The sequence below is a fragment of the Megalops cyprinoides genome, chromosome 1, assembly GCF_013368585.1.
Source record: "Megalops cyprinoides isolate fMegCyp1 chromosome 1, fMegCyp1.pri, whole genome shotgun sequence".
Classification (NCBI taxonomy): domain Eukaryota; kingdom Metazoa; phylum Chordata; class Actinopteri; order Elopiformes; family Megalopidae; genus Megalops; species Megalops cyprinoides.
Genome location: NC_050583.1, coordinates 41,875,060 through 41,899,040, shown reverse-complemented (window position 1 = coordinate 41,899,040; position 23,981 = coordinate 41,875,060). Strand labels below are relative to the sequence as shown.

Here is a 23,981-nt window from a genome sequence, read left to right as displayed (position 1 = left end):
GACAAGGCCGCCTTCGCTCGGCAGCCCCAGGGGCTGGCTATGAAATTCCAATTTTCTGCCAGGGTGCTGCGACTTGTAATTGAGGTAATATAAGGGAATTTGCGGGGACGCTAATTTTAAGTCGTGCTTTACGGCCCCTCCCTCCTGTGGAAGGTATCTCATTGTCTTGGGCCTGCTTGGCTCATTCCGACTCCCTGACTCACAAATTAGTGTCCTGTTGTACTGAATTCTCTATTCATTCGGTATTGTGCAGTGTTAAAAATAGAAGCAACACAACACAGGCTATTGCATTACAGCAAATCAGAGGTTCTATAGTAATGTTGTGATTACAAGGTGCATCTTGCTGAGAGTTTCCTGTGCTGCTTTGGTGGAGATTGCACCATCTCTCTTTTCCACTGGGTCGTAGTTATTGCAGCCCCATGGTTATGGAACGCTAATCCTTTGTTTAAGGAGTGTGGCAGCCGTTGGTGACACGTTGATAAGAGGGGAGAAGAGCCTGTCTGGCCTGTCTGAGCAGCTGTGTCCTGTTTGTATGGTAGTGTGGCCTATAGTGTTTATTTAGGCTTGCAGTGCAGCCACATCACCCCTGGCTACATGTTCCCACGGCAACACCCCGCTGGCCACCTGTCTGCTCACACCTGCACATACCTGGGCTGACATCAGCCCGATCTGCCCTGGGCGAGACCTGCTTTGCCTGCCCCCCCACTCTGTCACTGTTGTTCTCTCTCTGATAGCAGGGGAGAGGCTGGTGGAGCAGGAATCAGCCATCCCAGAGAAAGCCAGGAGCATGCTGGTATGACAGTGGTCTTCACCTGCTGTAAATGGATGAAATTACAGGTCCCGTTCTCTGCAAGACTCGTGGGAAAACTACAGAGCAGTCAGGCTGCGTTACTGGAGCAGAGCCTGTGGTTTGTACTTCAGGCAAGCCAGGTAGCAGAGGGAATAGCACCCAACCCAGCTCATATCCCGATTCCAAGATTGTGCCAAGTGGTGGAATCAGATGCGGCACACAGAAGCCAGACTAATTGCTTTTGTGTCAGAATGCCTGGTTACCCTAATTGAGAACACGGTCTCATACTCCTGTCAGACAGTGTGCTGTTGTGGTGATTTCAGTAATTCCTAAAAGGATTTGCAGTGGATGACAGATGGCATATGTTGTCACAGGATCTGTAGGGTTTGCCTTGACTTGCTTTTTGTCTACAGATATTACTGGGATTATTTTAGTTTTTGCCGAATGCTGAAGCTGTTTTTGGCTGAAAAGGAAGAGTCTGCTCACTTGGTAATGGTGCTGACTTATTTTAGTAGGGAATAACTGTCAGCACTTCACAAGGAGAACTGTGTCAACAAACTGTGTCTGAAGGGCAGCAATATTGAGTGTATTTCGCAGGGCCATAGTGTAACATTAACTGCACTCTGTCATTAAAATAATCATTATTGTACAGCAGAGCATTATTGTTATAGTTTTATGAGATATAAATATTTTATTCTTCGTCACCCTTTTATTTTTCATATTTAAAACACAGCATTGAAACAGCATTGCAACATTATTGACCTAATCACACTGTGAACCTTGTAAATTCACCTGTCAACATGTAATTGCTGACTTGACTGATATTAAACGCCGTGCAATAAATAGTTTGCCGTGCTGTGTCCGACACTCAGCAGAGAAACATGAAGGTGTGGAGTGACATTACCTGTGCTTCTGTGGTGAGATTGAGGAAATATCCTTTAGTGCTAAGCTGCTGTTGTTTTGCATACCAGACCATCGGTGGGTAACCTTTGCATACCACACCCTTCTCAGAATGCAGTGTCAGTTAGACCCTAACAAGCGAAGCATTCATCATGATGGGCCATGATGTCCTGATCGCTGTTATCTGATAATCTGCCAAGTGTTTCAGTGTGTTTAAAGTGAGACTTGGCCTCTGAATTGACTGCAAAACAAAGGCAGAGGAAAGAAGTCCCTCACCCCCCGCTGGGAAAAAGGCATCGTGTAAAATTAAATTAGGCTATGGGAGACACTGCAATCTGGTCAGGATTTGACAGCTTGTCTGGGTAGGAGTCCTGCTTTGGGATTTTGTAGAGGGGTTGAGGCTGCTGGGATGCAAGGGGGCGGTGTTCATGTCGGTCTGCTCCCCCCCTCGTAGCTGTCCTCCTCCTGTGTCGGTCACATGAGGGCATGTTGTGACTGCTGTGGTCCGTGTCATGGAGCCAGCTCCACACCCTTCACTGCATCACCCTGCGGTCCCGCCCACAGCATCAGGCCCCTCATATCTCCCAGCAGCCAGCAGAGGAGAGCTGATCGGCCTGTGCACACAGGACTAAAATGTGCAGTCACAGTGGAGGGTGAGGAAGCGGGAAGGAGGGAAGGGGGGCAGGAAACGGCAGTGCTACTCTGGAACTGTGCTGTTTCCGAAAGTTAGCACACAGGCTGCCACACTCAGCTGAAATCACCGGTGGCCGTGCGGGCATTTTTAAAGGTCTGTCTTCCTCCTTCAGGGTGTCTGCTGGGCCCTGCTTGTGTGGGTGATAATAAGTGATGGCACCGGTGCCTCTAGCCTTCTCTGAGTAACCGCACCATCCATCTGTGGGTGACAGGAGGAGCCCTCGTGCTCTCCCCTGCTCAGTTGGTCCCCAGTAGCTGCAGTGGGGTCTAGCACCATAGGACTCGGCTCAGGTCAGTGTGAACATCTCAACTTCTCTGACCCCTCCTGTTTAAAACAAACGTGTGGTTATTTTCACTTGCAGCCTTAAATCATGCTCTTAAATCAAGCTGTCGAGACAGGAAGGAGAGGAAAGGGATGGCTATACTGGACAGTGAGGTTGTGCTGTGTGATGAAATGGTTGTGTTCTTTATTTTCTGTGGTTCAAAGATGTATTTCCCTTTTGTAAAGAAAACCACTGCTTTGACAAAATGAGGAAGGGGGAGGCTATATCCTGCAGTCTGGGGGCACTAGACAGCTGCCATTTTGTGTGATGCCCAATCCGGTTACTAAATCAGGCTACATGCTCTGTCCGTCTGTTAGGATTGACCCTGCTCTTCTCTATCCACTCTTTCCTAATCAAGATTTGTCTCCTTGGGGGCACATGGTTTCCCTGACAGCCCACCCCTAACAGTGCTTCTACACTTGGAGTTATCCCCACTGCACAATGAACACCTCCCCACAGTCCATGAATTGCCCCAGTCCCCCAAGGTCCCCAGCCCTGGAATTGCACCGGATAAAAATTGGGGATAGATGTGTATGTGGAACCTATTATCTCTGTCATCTGATGAGCTTAATACCATGATAACATAATACCATGACCATAACACCACACTCTTGACATGCTACGCTACATTCCAGCCAATTTGCACTCTGGAGACTCTTGGTTTTCTTGTTAGTGTGGAAGAACAGATTATGCGTTAAAAAAAAATGAAAGATGTCACACCTGAAGATGTCACTGTTAGTTGCCCTATACAGGTGATTTCTGGTGCCTTTACAAGTTTTTCTCATTGTCATTCTTTTGCCCTCTCTCGAAGTGACCAAAAATATGGTTCATGCCCAGCTAACGCTATTATTATTGCAATATTCTAAATTACTGCAGGGGGTGGGGGGGAACACCTTTTTTTGTCCTGATTAATTCAATTACCTCAACATTTTTGTTTAGGCCCAAAAAAATGAAAACATGTGACTCTTTCCTGTGAGAAGGAAACCTAATTGTGGCTTCTAATTGAAGCGGTTCAGAGTCGAGTGAACACAGTGGCCTTGTTCACACCATTACCTCTAGAGTAAGCTGTTAAAGAAAGGAACCAAAGCAAACGAAGGGGATGGAGCAGAGAGGGAGTTCCGGAAGGAACTGATCCAGTGATGAGAGGAACACAGTGAAGGCAGCAGCTTAAACCCGACTGAGGGAATTAAGGACGTTGCCGACGTCGCTTTGTTCTGTTGTTCTAAATCCTCAGGCGCGAACGCTGGGAAGACAAACACCTTTGGGCTCTTTAACACGACAATCCCCATGCTGCACACCAGAGTCCTCCTTAATCTGTGCGTATTAAAGTGGGCCCTATGTGTGCGATCACCGCTGAATCCAGGGCCGAGTGTGCTCCAGTCTCCACTCCATGTTTGCACAGCATGTTATTGGATTCATCAGCCACAGACTTACAGAGTCCATTTTCGTGTGTTCCAGTCCTGCTCTGTGTGTGTGTGTTTGTGTGCGTGTGTGTGTGTGCGTGCGTGCGTGTGTGCGTGCATGCAAACACAGGTGTGTGTAACCTTTCATGTGTTTATGTGTTTATGCATGCACATGAGTGTGTGTGTGTCTGTCTATCTGTCAGTCTGTCAGTGTGCGTCTGTGTGTGTCTGTGTGTCTTTGTGTGTCTGTGTGTCTGTGTGTGTTTGCCTGTGTGTGTGTGTGTGTGTGTGTGTCTGTGTGTGTTTGCGTGTGTGTGTGTGTTTGTGTCTTTGCGTGTGTGTGTGTGTGTCTGTGTGTCTGTGTGTGTTTGCGTGTGTGTCTGTGTGTGTGTGCGTGTGTGTGTGTGTTTGCGTGTGTGTGTGTGTGTGTGTGTGTGTGTCTGTGTGTGTGTGTATATTTGAGGGTGAGCATGCGTGCTCCCCTGACCTCAGGCTGATAGCTCTGTTGAGGTGTTGTGTTCTCATACCCATGTCACCGAAGCAGGCTTCCCCTCTCAATGTCAAATTTCCACAGAGCCACATCGCTCTCCCCTCTCTCTCTGTGTTCATGGCGTTCGCACTGGAACCTGGGAAGGTAAGCCTTCCTCTCAGTAATGATATCCCTGGCAGTGACAGGGGCCACAAAAAAGAAGCAGAATGTGAGCGGAGCATTGTGCTGGACGTCTGGCGAGCGGCGAGCGGGAAGCCCGTCAGACCGTCTTCCTCTATTGTTCCTCTGTCCCTGAGGCAGTGCCTGGGCTGTGGTGTCAGGATTCCTTCCTCTCTCCCTCTCTCCCTCCCTCTGTCTCTCTCTTTCATGAACTCCCTGCGACATAATGGTGGGTTTGTTAAATGTGAGCTGTGACTCAGTGCCTGGATTTGCATATGCCACAGATCCCGTGTTTCACGCCGCCCCTGGTCAATGCAATGTTTCTCGTCAACGCCTTGTGAGGTGGTGGGGGGGGCTGAGTCCCCGCCCACAACCGAGAGCAGTCTCTCTCCATCATGCTTAGTTGGACTACGACACTCAGGATCCGGTCTCCTTTCCACCCAAACAATGTGAGCTGTGAGTAAGAAATGAGGCATCAAGAATGGCAGAACACAGATTCCTTTACTGTGTTATGTGACATTGTTTGATTTTTTTCTCCCTTGTGTTTCATGTGTGGTATTTTGATACTGTGTTCGTCATGTTGTCTTTTTTATAGTAAGTTGACAGCACCTTCAGCAGCTTTGGTAGCAGGAGGAGTGGTGTTGCCACCGTATAGTCATAATCTTTTCCTTACTAGTCTTATGTTCAGCGGTAATGTTATTGTGCTTGATCGCCCATAGCACAGTGTATTTAATGTAAGCCCCACAGTAGCTTGGGGTGCTTTCCTCTTGCATCTGCTTAGTTCACTTCTAAGGCTGATCAGGCATTTGAAGGCACACTGGCCTCAGACGACTGTGAAGCACCTACATGAGGGGCTGAATACAGATTTCTGAGTTTGTGACACACGTCAGTCCTGTCTTCTCCAGCCTCTAGCCTCTTATCTGCTTTGCTTGTTGTTTGTTTTCCTCTACCTGTAGACCCCGATCTCTTCACCGCCGATCAAACGTGTGGTAGATCTGAGGTGTCCAGCTGGCTGGGTTAGCTCAGACAAGCGGTAAAAATCATTGCGGATGAACTCTGGTCAGTGCCTGTATGGAGGCACTGCTGCTGAAGCCACCTGCCAATATCCTTCTGGAAAGGCTTGATTTTGGTCTTTGGATTGATGAAGACTGAGTCTAATGAGGCCATGCTTGCTCTCTTTGTGACAACTGTAGTTGGCTTTGCTCTGTTTTGAAAAGGATTCAGATTGCCTCCAGCACAAACAGTATCTTTGTTAAACTGGACCTCAAGATTAGAGCTCTGTTCTCAGTTATTCTAAATATAGTGCTTTTAGATCCAGGTCAAGTCACATTAAGAATGAAATTGACAGTCCAAATGAAAAAAAATCCTGTACTAATGGATACTATAGTAAAATGTGATGGAAAATATTGGTTCAGTTTTTTACATTAACTATAAAGGAGCTAAATAAGCAGATATGGGATTACTTGAAACAATAGTGCCACACTTGATGCAGGATCTGTAACTAGCTATTATGTAATATGATAGATGTCACAAGTCTTTGCACACAAGTCTCTCAGTCTCACAAGTCTCTCAGTAGGAATGACTGAAATGTGTCACTAGAAATATAATCAGTTGAAGTGTTTGTCTTGTGAAGAATGTGTTGCAGTTACTGGAAACAAATGAAAAATATACAAAGGAAAGTTGTAGAGAATGACAGTGGGATCACAGCACTAGCTAGACCGATGTCATTAACAGTACTCTTCTTTGTTTACATGTGCTTCTGTTTTCAGTCAGTCTGTAGAAAAGGCTGCTCTTAGTTCATACACCAATTATTGTAGCAGCTCAGGTAGCCTATGGTTTTTGTAAAATAATAAAGAAAGCTCTGCATTTTGCTGTGTTTGTAGTATCATTTGCAACATATCCAATGTGAAAACCACGAATAAGGCCCAACACGCAGGGGCCCGAAGAACAATGGGTGAAACTGTGGTATATATATGCTGTTGCATTCCAGTGGAATATCCACAAAATGAGAGTTTTTTTTTTGCTGTTGCCCCCACTGAAATAATTGAAAATGAAAGAAGCCAGGGTATTTGATTTTAATTTCATAGTGCATTTTTCTCTGATTCTCAAAGGACTCTGTGTTTTCAGTACACTTGGTCTTTGACTCCAGCTGAGAGAGATCTCGGGAGACCTCATTGTTTTTATCTGCATAGAGAAATGGGGTTTCTTTTCCTATGTGAAGCACATGTGCTGGGCCTGGCTATTGTAGAAGCTGCCTGCTCCAAACCTGATAAAACCCCAAAGCCTTTACACTTACACATATCCACAAGAACTAGCGTAACCTCAAGTTGTCCTTGGTTCTTGGAGCATAAATAGAAACAGACCTGAAAAGCCTAATAGGCTAATAGGGCCTGGAATTCCTATTTTCACTCCTTGCAGGAGCTTTTGGGCTGGAGTGTACCCTCTTCTAACTCCACTACCCCCAGCTGGGTGTGGAAATGGGGAAATGGCTGTACAAAACTGCAAAAGCATTTTAACAGCCACCACAACATCCCCTGATACCCAATTCTGTGTGTGTGTGTGTGTGTGTGTGTGTGTGTGTTTTTATATGGTTTAACTAGTGTGCAACCATCAGCTAAATGCCTCAGATCATTCACATATGAGTTAACAAAGGGAACCGCTACCCTTCATTAAAAACCCGCCAGTTATTTCTCATATAACACAATTTACATTTGGTTGACATCCCAGATTTATTTTCTGTCACTTCCCTGCACAGATCTAATTTGGTAGGCATGGTTTTGATTTCTGTTCTGCACCGCCTCTGAAGCCCCATCTTGTAATCCAGTTCCAAGGCAGCCATAGGGTTGCCCAAGAGAAGTCAGGAAGATGGAGCCGATGCATCAACATCCATGACTGTAAAGTGAATGGCACAGTAGCTCACAGAGCCCCATCCGTTTAGTTGGCCACCAGATCTGATCTGTCTCACTTCGGCAATCGTCCGTTATGTCGGTGAGGCTCTGTGCCAGGAGCGGGCCGTGCACCGCTGTCACGGTGGGGTATCTGCTGGGCTCGTCCCGGCGCAAGAGCTGGGCTGAAGCACGTCCTGCTGTCCCCTCTCGCTGGGAATGTTTGGCAGCGGTCCAGCGCCACTCAGGTCAAGGTGCACTGGCAGCAGTAACAACGAAAAAAATCCCCCTGAATCCCAGCCAGGGCAGGAAAAACGATCTTGACAGATGACTCCTTCACCCCAGTTGCTTTCTTTGTTTGATGTTTTTTGTACTCTAGCCTTGGCAGTGGTCCTACACTCCCCCCCCCCTTTCCCCTGGTGAGTGAGTTGAGGAGCAGTGAGGAGCCTCATTGCATATAGCATTGGCCTGCCTGCCCAGAGCCCTGGAGTTTATTTGCCTGCATGCTTTTTATGTTTGAACCCCTCTGTTTGTTTGCCTCTGCAGAGAGCTGCTGCATTCAGCACCCAGGAATGGGCTCGGGGCTGCGGCCCACCAGAAAGGAACGCAGAGCTTTGCCCCTGTGAGGCCCTCCAGCTGCCCACCCATGGTGAGTCCAGCTGTCTCCGGTCTAGAACAAAGGTGAAGAAGTGCCCATAGGCCTTTGAGTTCATGGCAGATTAAACCTTTCATGTTTTGTGTTCAACTGTTAGCCTGTTGCCCTCTGAATAGTCAGCTAGGTGCAAAAAAGGTGTGAACGTTTAAAAGCAACTCCTTTGGTGCCCAAGAGCCACATGATATAGTCTGCATATTGAGCTACAGTTCCCAAAATGCACAAAAGCTGCTCAAAATTATTTAAAAAAGCTACACTTTCTGTTGAAGGCAGTCAGTGCATTGAAGGTAGATCTGTTATACTGTTGACAAATGGGGAATGCCAAAACAAAAAAAATGGATTTAGTGTAGTCAAAATCCTGCTTCATACACCCTTTGAACCATGTGCTGGCAAGGGCAGAATTGCTAGATCACATCACAACTCTGGAAGATCGTGAAGACAGTGAGTGTTAGCTAATTATCATAAACTGTAGTTTAAGTGGTGCATTATTACAAATTCCTTGGTTCCTTTTTTAAAACTATTGATCCAGTGAATGTCAATGTTGTTATTTCAGAAAATTGTTTCAGTTCAGTTCAGTTAATATTTTTCCACAACAAACCATTTTTTCCCTCTCAGAATCATAAAAGGAAATGAAAGGCGAGAGCAAAAGCCACTCAGAATGTGGAAGTGTGGTTGTTAAGTAGCTAGCTGCATCTGCTTTTTGCAGTGGGTTGATAGGAAGGTCACACAAATGTAACACTGAGACCTACTATGAGACTACTTTCTGTGCAGACAGCACTTGCTACAGAATTCTTAGTAAACTCACCTCCTCAGTAGAGTGGTAGGAATGAAATGGGTCAGATTGGCCAAGGTTTTGCATTAGGAGCAGTGTTGGTATGGTGACCACAAACGAGAGTAATCAATTGCTGTAGGGCTTTGTGAAAGTATCCTAAGCCCAGCCAAGCACAGCTGGTTTGGTCTCTTATTTACAGCAGAGGTCTCCATCCAGTGATTTCCTCCTTAATAAGCACAGTGGTTGGTGGCTGATTTGCGGAGTGTAGACATTCAAAAACAACAGGTTTTGGAGCAGGTGAGATACAGAATAGCCTCTCCTGCTACAAAAACTTGTTGCTTTTATATTTCTGCACTCCACATATCAGCCAGGTATACTTGGCACCTTTGGATATCCCCTGAATCTTCAGGATGTATTCCATTTGTGCCCCTTTCATCAGATTATAACGTTCAGCAGGAGAGTGCCGACCTGCTTGTACTGTGCAATGTAACACAATCTTGGGTTAGAATAATGTGGCTGTGGCTCCATATTCCCCAGGGGATCGGCAACAAAAGGCATTGTGCTGCATGTCTGACTGAGTTTGAAGGGCTTTTCTTATAGTGAACTGGCTCTGATGAGATAGTAGTTGGACTCCCTGCCTATATTCCATTGTTTGCAAGCCGTGTGTTATTGCATGTGCCACTTACCATGTGTCATTACAGTTGTATTGTGGCAGACTGAGCAGGGCATCATCTCAGTTTTCCAACGTTACCTTGCAAAGAATTGATCCAGTAAATAGAGGGGTTTGGGACTGAGGTGACTGGATCTTGTGGTCGCAGCATGAATCCTCTTAAAGGGACCTCTATCCACTGTATTGCACAAGCATGCTACTCAGGTCAGGACTTGCAGTAACGCTGCAGAGGTCTGGCTCCATTCTTGGGAAATTTGAGATCCTGTGGGGGCAGTGGTGGGATAATATAATACAATAACCTGCTCTGAAGTTGACATGCACTCCATTCCAGACAACTCTGTTTCCTCTGTTCTAAGAGATGGCTTGAAATGGGAACCAGTTCCTTGTACATAAACCCCTTGGCAGGAGATGCTCAAGTGATACTGTGAAACGCATTACGGTTTTGAAACCATTGCAAAAATTCAGGTTGGGTCAGTATTTTTGCAGCATGTGTCACCTGTGAACTTTGCAGTCATTGTGTTCATTCTAAATGAACTGAATGAAAAGCTACACCTTGACAAGGAGTAGCTTTCTGCACCAAACATGAACTGAAATGTCCTTTTTAGTCATTGGAAAAAAACACATTGCATTGCTGCAATGAATGAATATAATTGTCGTATAACTGTAGGCCCTGCACAGAAAGCTGTCTTTCACGCAGTGGAGAGTATGACCCTGTCATTGACCCCCATTGCGGCAACTTGGTGCCTCCCTTCCTGACCCTCCACAGATCTAACCCCGGGGGCCAGTAAACATGTAGTACTACTACCGATTGTCATTATGCTGAACAGCATTCACTAGGAGGGGCCTTGGAACTGCATGTCCATGGTCATTCATCATGTTACACGTGTAGCTTGATTTGTTGCTGTCAAAACGCATATGTGTGTTGGGAAAAAATAGGTAGCTGTTCAAATCGACCTTAGCGTAAACACAGTCCACAGTGTGTGAATTAATTTAAAAGGTCCAAGGGTAAATTGTAATTGCAGACTGCTGAAACAGATTCCAGTTCCCAACAGCTCAATGAAATTGGAAAGCGACATGGCAGCATTATTTAGTCTTTGTGGCTTAAATGCATGAAAAAGGGCTTGCACAAAGCACGGTTAGGATATGATTCCTTGATTTTTGGGTTTTCACTTTTCAACAAAACCAGCCATCTGCTTTGAGTGAGCTGACCGCTTGTCAGAATAACCTGATTTGAATGGATTATTTGTATGTTAGAAACTGTGATTGAGCTTTGAAACCATGTCTTGGATTTTGAGGACAACAGATTAATAGTCACGCCTTTTTTCCACCTGAACGGTACATGAGAGGCCATGAGGGCAATATGGCAGTGGGACATGGGAAATGCCTCTAGGCCTCTCACCAGAACAAATGCTGGGTGAATTCCATCCATTTGTTTCAGTTTTGTACAATTACCAAAGTTTTGGAAATCTTTAACATTGGTGATAGTAACAGTCAGTTAGATTTTATTTAATGTGCTTCTCTAATCGCCCTAAAAATGCAGAAGTTGAGGACACCCTGTGGGTGTGGCTTTTTTACTGTTTTATTGGGTGGAAAATAGATCTTTGAAATATGATTTTGAAGTTGTGCATAGCAGCACAGTAAATGGGTCATGCCAGCAGCGTAGCACATATAGGTTTTTTATATTGCCTGGTTTTGAGAGTGGGGGCCTCAAGCATTTACTCATCAAAACATTGTCTTATTTCTGAGAGCCACTTTGATCGATGTGTCTGCTCGGGGGCTATCTAATTATTCTGTGATTCTCCAGCCATGAAATTGTTGTTTGGCTGTGAAATGGAGCCAATGTGGTTTCGTGAGCTGAGATGTTTACAGCACAAGGCCTTTGAATGGGCAAGAGGACATCCAGTGGCAGTAACGTTAATGACCACAACAACAACAGGGGCCTGCTGAGAGATTATGAGATTACTGGCTTTGATCATCGTATTAAGGGGTGGGTGGTGTGGGGCGTTAATTGTAGGGAACACGGCCCCTTGACCTCTTTGTGGGGAAAGACTTACGATGTTTCTTTGTCTGTCCAGCAGACTAAGTTCCAGTACATCAGATAACCAGCCTTTTTGAAAATTGCTGTCTGTCACTTGACCTAAAACATTTCCTTTTAATAACTAATATCTGATTTTTAGTATAATTTTACAATTTCTACATATTGTAATAGTAAAGTCAATAACAAAAAATGAAGAGAAGAAGGTTGTAAAGTTGACTGCTTTTGTCTCTTGTAAAACAGTTTAGCTACTTGGCTAAACACTGTTAAAACAGCTAATGTACATAGTTTAATTTAACTTCTGTTTACACTCTGTTGTGATTGCATCATTGTGGTTTCCTCTGATTGGGGTGAGACAAAGTGACCTTTATGCGAAATGTGGAGATGGGTATCCTCAGCAGGACAGTTGCATCTTGGTGTGTGTGATAGTGCACCCCCTGCTCCCATCTCTCTTTCTCTGTCTTTCCTTGTCACACAGACACATATTCTCTGTATATGCTCTGTATATGTTTAAGGGATGTTTGGTCAAATCTCCATGGCAGTGTAAGAATTCTGCCAGAATGTATTAACATTCAGACATTTTGGTAGCTTTCTTAGAGCGTGAATGAATGTTGCTATGCACACAAGAAGGAATTGTAATGACAGTACAGGTGACAGTACAGATCACGGGGTATACAATGTATACAAAGTATGTTGCGTCTGAGATACATACACATATTACATACGCAATCCTATGTACAGAGTATAGTACGTAAGAAAATGTTATCACTGAATAACAATGTGCAGTCTTTGATAACAAAACTAGGCCCTTTGTATAGGTGGAGACTGCACATACTGACACTGTAACTACATGAATAACAGCTACCACAATAGAGCCAGTTTGAAGCCACTGTGAATTTTACCCTTGACTTGAGAACTGGCTTTTTTCATAAAGCGTTTTCACAGGAGAAAAGATAATTCTGTGTGTTTTAAGGCATTGGGACTGATACTTTGAAAACAGTGGGTAATTAGGCTACATTCAGTCATTATTTGGAATCCCTGCCTGTTTAATTATGCCTGTGTCCGAATGCCCATTACTCCTCAGATATCATCTGCTCCCTGATGAACCCGAGATGAGTCTGACCGACAGAGAGCTGCTTGAAGCTCACACTCCAGAACTGGCTGCATCTGGTCTCATATCTGAGATTTTGTTGCAGGAACAAGCTGTCACTCTGAATTAGAGAGGCAGGCCTGCTGCTAGTCTGGGCAGATATCTTTCATTGTTCAGACGCTGTTCTGACAACAAAATGATGGGCTATTTTTAAGATCACAGGGTTGCAAACCCGCTGACATGGAGAGGCACAGCAGTAACCTTAAGCAGGTGTATCTCAGGAAAATGCACACACGAGTGGGACCGAATCTCGTTATTTAAAGGAGGCCAATGAGGCTGTCTAGGTGTTTCGCAGTGGATGATGATCCTCACAAAGAGCAGTGGCAGGAATCCGAATAGTTCCTCCAGCAACCAGTTCCATAATTCATACAATAATATGATGTGAAAATATTCAACATTTGCTGCCCCAGTAATTCTGATGTCAACAAAGCAGCAGCAATATTGTTAATTCCTTTTAACATTATCAATTGAATCCATTAAATCTTCAGGATGCTGTCATGTGATGCTGATAATCGCTTAATATTGCCATCATGTCTGGTCTTCATGGGGAGGCAGCCACTTTGGCGTTTTCCTGACCGATCGATAGGTGGTGGTTCACGTAAAGGTTTCATTTGCACAGCAAAGCAAGGGAGCGTCCTGCACCTTCCATCTGCACATTTACGCATTGCAAAAGAGCACAGCCTGCATCCTGAGTTTGGCAGCATTTGCACACCTTTACCCCGCTAAAGGCGTCGCTCGTGCTGTGGCCAAAACGTACACGCAGAATGCATTATGACAGAAATGGCAGCTTATGTTATTTAATGTTTAGAGTACTTACACTTCACTGGCAGCTTAGAGTTATTACCTTTACTTTAAAGCTGGTTGCATTTATGTATCTTTTGTGCTTTTAAAACTGACTGCTGGCTGTAATTTATAAGAGCTGGATGAGTGCTCTCTGAATGTGCTGTTGCGGGCCCCTCAGCTTTGAGTGAACAGAGGCTTGCTCTTACTTAGGCCTGGGGCAGAGAGTAAAGCTGCATTCTTCCACCTGGTCTCACTGGAGCCTCTGCTGAAACTGACACAGTGGTGACACAGCCCTTTCTCTCCTCACACAGAACATAATAGTGGCACCTGGCCTGACTGGCAACTGGCCTTGTTAGCCAATTTTAGTGACATGCACACATGCCATTTTAATGACATGTTCCTCTAATTATTGGCAGGTGGGTGACAGGATATACTGTTAGATAGAATGAGGAGTTTGGCTGTTTGTTATGTTGGTGTTATTGGTCTGAGTTAGGTTCAGTGTTGCTGGGTGCAGGGGCTGTGTTGAGTAGCAGGGGTTACACACACACAAGGCTCATCCTGAGACACACCAAGCGCAGATGAACTGGAGAGGAAGGCCCTTTAAACCCCGTGGCTCCTTGAAGATAAAGGGGCCAACGACTCCTCAATGCATCGCATCCCCTGCTGCAAAGAGCTGACACCAGCTATTGTCTGACAAAATGGCTGCTGACCGTTGACACGGACTCTTTCTTCCTCTGAGATTCAGCCATTACTGAACAAACTGCACAATGGAGGGAGGCAGGAAGTGCACTACTGGGATGGCAAGTATTCCATCCAGCAAGTTCTAGGTTGACATATTCCATACCAATAAAGCACAGAAAGTTATGGCCTTTATGGGGTTTCTTATAGACCTGGCTCCTAACAGACATTAAGGTCTGTGCCGTCTAACCTCATTTAAACATACAGAAATTGGGCATGGCTACAAAAGAAAAGAATTTACTACAAAGCAATCCTATAAATTAGGTTTTCTTTGGGACAGTGGTTATCGAGTTTGTTGGAGGTGACCCAGACTGTAGCATAATTTTGATTTATTTTGAGATCAATAATGTTAATGGCAAACCTGTTTTTGCAAGGGTTTGTTCTGACTTCTAGAGAATAAGTACTTAGTACGTGTCAGTAGCTTGCTGTTTTTGTACACTGAAAGCATTTTTTGTCTTGGTAATTACATACCATGCTGTTCTCATGGTCAGGGTTAGACATCTGAAAGCGTCAACAATGAGCGCATTTTATATACAGCCGCCCATATTTGTTTGGGTGTGGGTATGAAGCAAAGTCAAATCTGGAGCGGGTGCTGGCCTGTCTTGGGCTGAGATTACAGACGGCTCTTTATCTGAAAGTGGGTTTGAAATTATGGGCTTTTTCATGCTCCCATTTATACATTAGCCCTCAAAATAAAGGAGAGCTGTTGTCAAGTTCACAAATCAAGAGCAGGCACACACACATACACACACAAACACAAGCGTGTGCGCGCACACATACACATACACACACACACATACACACAGGTACACATGCGGACACATACGAACACATACGCAAAGGTGCGCACATATGCACATGCATGTACGCACACACATGCTCACACACACTCAAACAAATGCACACTAGGTGCACACATGCACACACACACACACACACAAACACAAACACACACAAATGCTGAGAATGTTCCTGTTGGCATCCACCAGGCCATGAGAGGAAGATTGCTTTTGAAGGGTTTGTCCTCTCTGTGTGGCCTGTGGTATGGACCTGTCAGGCTACACAGTGACTGAGGGGCTGATGGAATGGCTGAGTCTCTCTGCCCTCCAGGGAGTAGGATGGCAGTGTGACAGTGTCTGTAGGCACACCCGCCTCCCACCACCTGCCCTTTCCCTGTCCACCCCTATTTCTGCGGTCCTAGAGCAGTCCTGCTCTAACTGCCCTTTTCCTATCTGTCTCTATTGCTGCGGTCCTAGAGCTGTCCTGCTCTAACTGCCCTTTTCCTATCTGTCTCTGTTGCTGCAGTCCTAGAGCTGTCCTGCTCTAACTGCCCTTTTCCTATCTGTCTCTATTGCTGTAATCCAAGAGCGGTCTAGCTCTAATCATCTCTGCCTCTGTGGTCCAACTGCAGTGCTGCTCTAACTGCCCTTTCCTTGTCTGTCCCTATCACTGTGATATCGCTAAGAGTGGCCCTGCTCTAATCCCTGGGAGCTCCTTGTTTTAGAGCGCTGCATTTCCAATCACAAACTGCAGCTCATCCTCCCACATTCTTCGAGAGCCTTCTACTCTGCTCTTTGAACGAGAGGTTTGCCAGAGAAGATGCACTTCCGCAGTGTGGGTGACGCCTGTTGGGTAAAGAAGCAGGTGGAACATCACCATAGATGGGTTAAACTGACTTCCACTGCCGCCCTCCCCATCTGCGCTTCCCCACGTGGCAGAATTTGCAGCTGCGAGGTGATGGTGATGGTAACATTGGTGTAGACGACGATGATGATGACGACAGTCGCTGTTGTCAGCTGCTTAAGGTCTTTTGAGTGAGATCAGAAAGCAGGCTGTTGTCCTTGGTGAAGTGCATCTGAAATGGTGCGTTGATTTGTCAGACTTCATTCACAAAAAAGTTGAGTTGTTAAGAGCAGTTCTGATTGGTCCTTGCTTCTTGATTTATTTGTCATCATTTTCAGCCCTGTCTGAGGCCCTGTATGAGGATGAGGTCATACTCCAGTTCCTAGTATTTCTAAAAGCGGTCCATCCACTGTCTCGCATTAGTGGTGTGTTACTCAGAACAACGTGGGCTACAGATGGGCCCGTTAGAAGAAGTGTGCGTCAGCTGTGTACCACAGAAAGATAATAAAGCAGATTGCTCTGTTAATCGGGGCCTCATCGTTCTGTAGTTTCCTCTTCTGTAATCCATCACCCACAGAGGCCTCAATGACTTTGTCTCTCTTTTTCCTTGGATGGTAATGGCATGCTTAACTTGGCCCTGTCACCTAATGAGGAGGAAATGCAGTCTTTTGCCTGTTGTGTATACTTTATATACACTGTACTGCAGAATACATTTCAAAGGCCATTTTAAAGGGTATTTTACCCCAATCCCCTTGGAATTTAGGCCAGACTGTTTTAATTAATTTATGAAGTAATGGTTTTGTTATTGAATTTGCCTTGTCTTCCTCCCGCACTCCTGTGTAGAAGGAAGTGTAAGTCGTTGCCGCTGAGGTAAATCCCAGCTCAACGTTATCTGTGAAAAAAGGAGAGGTTTTTTACATTGTACAGCCATAAAGGAATGTAATCGACTTAATTTGCTGTTAGTGATGCTTAAAGAAGTGCTGTCCTGGCAAGGGGAGGAACCAAGTGCTAAATACAGGTTTTTAGGAGACATTGCTGCCTCCTCTACAGTTCGGTTTAATACAAAATGGAGATTGTAGTTGGCAGAATCTCAGCACAGCTGTGTAAGAGCTATCGAAGAGCTGTTTCAGTCAACTCTGTTGTGACCCAAGGTGAAATGTCCTGATAGGTTAACCCCCTTATAGCCAGTGTTGCTCTGGAGCGTTCCCACAGAAGAGTCAAAATGGCACCCAAATGAGTTTTACAGAACTGAAGCCTCTAAAATCGGCTGTGGTGACGAAGACAACCTGATGCAAGCAATGTATTATTAGCTGTCCCAGCATTGCTGAATGACTTGGAGTGGGTCAGGTCACAGTGCAGTGAGAGCCTCCTCTAGCACAGAGTGTCCCGCGGTCTGCACCAGCTGAGGCTGAGGTCAACACGCCTCGCCCACAAGTCCAGGCATTTTCTCAGCCCTCTCAGTCACAGCAGTTACAGGCCCTCTGCTACTGTTTAATTGTAACTGATTAGTGGAGTGGCGTCAGCAAGCTGTTGCTGCTCAGTGCGGTATTTGGGTGAAGGCAGCTGTTCAAAACTCCTGGTATTGGCGACGGGCGATGACTCCTCCTCAGTCACGCTCTGCCCGGTATGAAGACCGGGGACGACTTTGTCGGGCCTGCTCTCGGTACACGTACGCAGTCTTGGTAAGCCATAAACGGTGTTTGGCGTGTCTGATCAGAAGGCCACAGAGCAGGTGTAGAAAACTACAATATTTCAAGTTAATCATATCTAACCGCTCTAGTTATGCGTGATGATTAATCCTGTGCTTTACAAAGACACTCAGTGAATCAGAGGGCCAAATGGTGTTGAGAGAAATTAGGTGTTTTAACAATTTAATGAGGCTTTGGGCTAATGCCAGACATTGATGCCTACCCTTTTAATGTGATGCCCCTCACAGATCCCTTTAGATATCACGACCCCTCACCTCCTTCCAGGGTCACCTTGTGATTTTGAGTCCTGAAAAAAGGTGACTTCATCTTCATCCGAGCAAAGACACTCTGGCTCTGTCAGTTATGTACTCTGGTGAACAGATATGTTACCACACTGAAGGAAAATGAACAGATTTTAGAGAGCAGAAGGAAATCACATCACTTCAGAAAAGACTGACTCTAATGTACTGGGCGCAGTTCTTGCCAGACTCATGGCTGTTGAGATGAGACTAGAAATCTGGTCGGTGAGGCATAAGACATATGCACGGTCGGCTGTATGGTGTAAGTGGAGCGTTTGCCAGGGATAAGACGGATTAAATGACTAACCGCCAAATGAGCTGTATTGAGGAACCAGCTTGATTCAGCTTTGATGTGCTGGAGAGTTCTCCTCTGTGTGAATTCTCTGTTTCCGAGAACGCAAGAGAAAGTTTTAGTTTTTCAGTGTCTGCCAATTTGCAGCACAAAGCAAGCCAGGCTCATCATACTCGACTGTTGTCCCGCTCGTTAAAACATTAGAGGACAGGGGCTCTGAGGCCAGCCTGTACGGGGGGCATCAAGTTGGCCGTTGCTTCAGTAGGCTGCGTGGTTGGGAAGCAGCTGTGGCATCTCGTCTGAAGAATAATTTGCTCAGCCAGAATTAATCAAAGCAGCACATGAAAGAGTCAGAGTGGCTTTTCATGTCTACCCCAGCATGCAGCCAGCAAAGACGTGGCAACTGGCGCTGTTATTTGGTTGAGTCGATTCCTTTTCCCAAGACTCGAGGAGCAAGAGACGGACACAGCACTTCGGCGGTGGTGCAGCCTGGTGGCAAATCCAGTCGAGCTGCGGTGCGGTTGAGCTGCGGTCTCGTCAAGCTGCATTCTAGTCGAGCTGCGGTCCAGTCGATCTGCGATCCAGTTGAGCTGCGGTCCGGTCGAGCTGTGGTCTGATTGAGCTGCTGTCCAGTCGAGCTGCAGACTGGTTGAGCTGCGGTCCGGTCGAGCTGAGGTTTGGTCAAGCTGTGGTACGGTTGAGTTGCGGTTCGGTAGAGAAAAAGAATCCACCACGGACAAAGTGGGAATCCCCCTCTGGCCTCTGATCCACTCCAGGTTGTACTCGTTTGTGTTTACTGCACCACGAACACAGGTGGTATGGCTTACATTTCTTATGTAAGTATGTGCAGATGCAGATTCTTCTTGATTGCTCACTTGAGAGCCTGTACTGGTTAGACCTGAAGTGCATCAAATCACTTGAGCTGCATTTCGATCCTGTCCAACTCCAGATAGCGCCAGAAATAGAAACACTCCCCCATGCATCTCTCATTCCCCTCCCTGGAGTAGTCAGGGGAATGCTTGTGGGGGATGAGTGCGGATTGGTATAGGAGTCATTTCCATGAAGTGTGTAGGTTGTTTTTTTTTTTTTTTTTTTTTGTGAATTTCTCTGTAAAGGCTTTATATAGACCTGTGAAAATAGGATGAAAGCGAGGGCTCTTGTCTTTGGTTTCAATTTACGTGTTTGTTTTCCAGTTACCAGCCTCAAATGGTCATAAGCTGCTAATTACAGTGCTTCTCAAGATCTGAAATCACTCTGCCGCTAATACACTGGCTCTGAGGCTGTTTTGTTGCTGAGATGGCAAAGGTGCCACAAAACTGTCAAGAATGTATAACATGCTCAGACATGGCTGTCCACTTCCTTTCTTCTAATTATGTTACTTCCCCATGTTAATGAATATGTAAATTTGAACTTAATTTGTGCGGAGCGGTCTTGCTGCATGTTAACTGTCATGAATATGGCCTTCCGTTCTGCGAGACTGTGAAAAGAAAAGATCCAGTGTCAATATTAGTCTTCAGTTTGCTCCTTCATTAAACACCCTTGCTGCCCTCCCCCACCTCGCTTTAGATGGAGAGAAGCATCTACCGGAGTAGAGTCAGCGCATTTAGTGGCAGGCAGTTGATATGTAAAGGAGCCAATTAAAACTGCTGTGGTGCAACTGAAGAAAAACAACTGTGAGAAGAAGAGAGGAGAAATAGTTTCTCTTCCCCTCGCAAAATGCTTTGGCAAAATCAGCCAAAGAGTCTGATCCTCCCAGCATCCAGTCGACAGGTTGTTTTCTTTCCATCCTTCATTTCCTGAAAACTGCAGACTGTGCTTAATGGAGGGCAGAGTGTGTGTGAGTTTGCGAAGGGGAGAGAATGGCTATTTGTTTCTGCTGCTCCCAGGCAGTGACTCCCTCTGAATCTTTGTGCTAGAACGTCCCCCTGCCCTGCTGAGGAGGTCCCCCCCAGCTGTTTTGCAGGTAACCTTGCAGTTGGGCTGGGGAGGGGGGGGGGTCGGCGCCATCTGAGATTGTGTCCCCTTTCTGGCAGCTGCCCAGAGAGAGCCAACCCCCTCGCTCTTCGCTGTGGTCGTCCCGAAGCAGTTGTTTGCGCTTCCTGATGGGCCGCGTTTGGTGGGTTCCTATTAGCTGTGGCCCCGATTAATAATCCAGGATGCATGGTAGAGTCAAGCGTGGCAGGAACAGCCTTCCCCCCTGAGAGCGCGCTCTCTCTCCTCCTGTCCCCACTTCTGCACCCTCACCAGGAGAATTCTGCCTGCGCCCGCTGTCACACGCACCCACACACAGGGGTGGACACGGGGGTGCTCAGTTTAAAAAGGTAACAATCCAGTTGTGTGTTGATGGATGAACCAGTAGGTCGCAGGCTCAGTGAGCACTTACTAAGACAGCATTACTAAGACACACTGTGCTAAGCAATTTTTTGATAGAAAGAACACTGCTCACCTCGCAGGTGTAGGTCACGGTCGTCTGTTAGCCTGGGTTGTTGGCAGTATTAATGTGGAAATGAGAAAAGGGGCACAGCGTTTGCTGCTTGCTTGTCCTGAAACTTTGAAGGATTTCGTTACAGTACTCTCATTTCCATTGCTTTTCCATCTCTTTTTTAAGAGATAAATATTGAGACATTACATGTGTTGTGCGCCAAGATACATGTTGGTATATGAGTGTGTTGATGTAAGACTGAAGCTGCTGAAGCTAAGTTTCCTACCTGGGCATCTGGAAAGACATCAGTATGGGATTTTTTACTACTGCACTGTTGCATGGGTATTCATAGGGTCCGGGGCCTGCTCCACGCAGGGAGCCAGGGAGCCAGCTATTGCTGTACCAAGCTGTCGTCTGTTTCTGCTCACCTCCGAAACCACAGGAAGAATGAACAAAACAGAGCTGTGATCATAAAGTACAATCGGGTATACACATGTAAACTTGTTTTACTCCTGGTCCGCTCTGTGCGAATGCTGTGTTGAAAATGACCTCTTGCTGGGTGAGTGCTTGTGTGTGAGTGTGTGTGTGTATATGCTTGTGTGCACTTGTGTATGTATGTATATGTTTGTGTGTGTGTGTGTGTGTGTATGTATGTGTCTGGGTGGAAAGTGTGCTGGCCCAGAGCTCCCCCATCACTGTAGAGCATTGTGTGTCCTGCCTCAAGGCAGACATGCTTTTGGACTGGGGGGTTATTGTGCAAAGGTTAAGTCATTAGTTAAGTTAAGCACTCGCTACAGGACAATTTCCAGACTTCCAGGCTCCATTTTAAAAGTCTTGCTTTTTTGGTTTCACAAACCAAGCTACAGTAATGTGCCAGGTTCATTTCCATAGCAACTTACTGCTGCTTGTCAAACCTGTTCTTTAGTAGGCTAGCTTTCAGGCTTCTGTTGAGGGTTCACATTAAAAAGAGGTTCCAAAATTTAGATTCGTAATTCAGTATTGATTGAAATTAATTTTAATTTTAATACCATGATGAGGTGCTTCAGATTTATTTTAACATGATTAAACTGACAGTTTCCAACATCAGAATCAACTACTTCTTCCCAACGATTCTAAAGGCATAGAAAGCGTGTTAAAAAACATTTCTTGATTAATACAAATGTGGATAGTACATGCGTTGTTTGTAACAAGTTAGACTGCTGGTAGCAACTGTGAGAAATTTGCAGGCTAAGCAAAGCCATTTGTTTCTCTTGAATCGATCGACTGTCTTGTCTTCAGCCCATGAAGGAGGAAAAGGATTGCCATGGCAACATAAAGAGTTAGCAGGAAAGGGATGGAAATTAGTGCAGTAACACTGAGTGAACCTTGAATCGTATTAATCATAAACAGTCTTTGTGAAAATAAATGATCCGCCATGGGTAATCACATTAATTCGAACAGGATAACTGAAGCGAATTGGGATTTTCTTTTCCCTTCCACGCTACCTTTGTGAAACAACCCCCCTGTGCCATTCGCAACTAAGTTGAATAAAGTAGCCCTTATCTCAGCCATTTCGTCTAAGAATGCCAAAGTGCAAAGCCCTTTTATTGCAGTCTCTGCCTGGCTTCCAGTGTCTTGCAGATTTGCGGATGCTGGTGAGGGGAAGAAACGCAAGTCTTTCCAATATCCGTAGCCTGCCGTTCGGCGTGCCTCAGAGGGAATGGAGTTGACCTTTTTATCATCCACCATGTGATGAGCACGGAGATAAGACAGAAGGGAAACTGAGGCAAAAACAATAGATAATCTATTTATCTATAAATGGTCCTATTTGTTTAGTCACAGGGACTCTGAGGGAGAGAAGAGAGGCACAGCCAGCGAAGGCCAGCTTTCGCAGGTCACGTTGATGGACGGGGAGAACACCAGGAGGGGAAGCGGCAGGCTTCATGGTGTCTTTCTTTGCCAGTCACTAGGCAAGGCAAGGTCACTAGGCAAGATGTTCTGCAAGGAAGCCCGAGCTCCCCATCACCACAGAAGCCCAGAGAGAGCAGGACAGGAGGCATAAAAGAAACCAGCACCCTAGGTTTGCTGTAACCAGCCCCCAGTTTTAAGCAGAGAGCAGTGAACAGCCTTACACAGACAGGGCAGAGCAGGGGAGAGAAGACATGATAAAACCTCACACTAAATCCAGACATGACTGACAGCACCACCATTGTTTCACTGCAGAAAGGACCGGCCTCCCTGGCAAATCGCTCAGGCCGAATGTAGCTCTGGACCTCTGACTCCCAGTGACTATGACACGTAGGGGTCCTCCTGCCCAATCATGCAGGGAGTGACTGGGAAGAAAACTCAAGAGCCTCTGGCTTGTATTAGGGAAGGAGAGGAGGAAAGGAAAGGCATTCAGCTGCCGGGTACATAGCTCAGCCTCGGTGGAGCGACAATGTACTGTTTTTCAGGGGTGGGTGGAGGTGGAATCTCTGTGTCTGAAAGGTTTTTAACATTTTTATTGCAGAGGCTATGCGCCTGTGTGGTTCATCAGTTCAAATCCGTGACTCGCTGAAGAGTGATTGGTGTAAAGCTGCCTGTGCACTTGCATCGCCCTGCTTTTATGTGTCAGTGCGCTGCTGATTGCTATCGGTTGTCTCCCCACACCCCCGTTGCTCTCTCTCCCTACCCCTACTCACTAGTTCTGTCCCTCCCCCTTCATATTCTCTCTCTCTCTCCCTGTTGCTCCCTCTGTCTCTCTCCTTCTTTCTCTCTCCTCTCTCTACCCCTCCCTCTGTCTCATCCGTAGAGGCTGGCGATGCTGACAGGGACCGTCTGAAGAGGGCATCAGAGCCCGAGCTTTTTGTTCAGTTTCCACGCATTTAGCCTGCTATCAGCGGGGCCCTGCAGCCCCCCTGGGCAGGAGACAGAGTCCGTCCCTCTAACCCTCTCAGTGTGGCAAGAGCAACGACAGCTCTTTTTATGTGAGATCACATCTCCTTGCCGCTACACATGGTTATGCGTGGCCCTCCCACTGGGCTAAGGTGTGTTCCTTAGAGGGATTCTAAGATCAGCCATGGTTGTTTCTTCAAACAGACATGCTTGCCTGTCTGATGTCCTTAGGCCAAGGACACTTGGTACCCATGGCTGTGGGACATTAGCATCAGAAGCTGATCATTTTGGTATGAAACATATGGTATGTTTGGTATGAAACAAACACACAGCAGGTTTCTCTCAGCCTCTTGTTTCATCC

General features: G+C 46.0%; 1 protein-coding gene across 5 annotated transcripts in view; it reads left to right on the top strand.

The window, feature by feature from the left end:
* Positions 1 to 23,981, top strand: part of tanc2b (tetratricopeptide repeat, ankyrin repeat and coiled-coil containing 2b) — a 172,129-nt gene that overhangs the window by 17,324 nt on the left and 130,824 nt on the right. For all 5 annotated transcript variants that reach the window (XM_036521352.1, XM_036521361.1, XM_036521343.1 and 2 more), the window contains exon 2: positions 8,190 to 8,292. The gene's annotated coding sequence lies outside the window, so the exon portion shown is untranslated. The remainder of the gene's footprint in view (positions 1 to 8,189; positions 8,293 to 23,981) is intronic.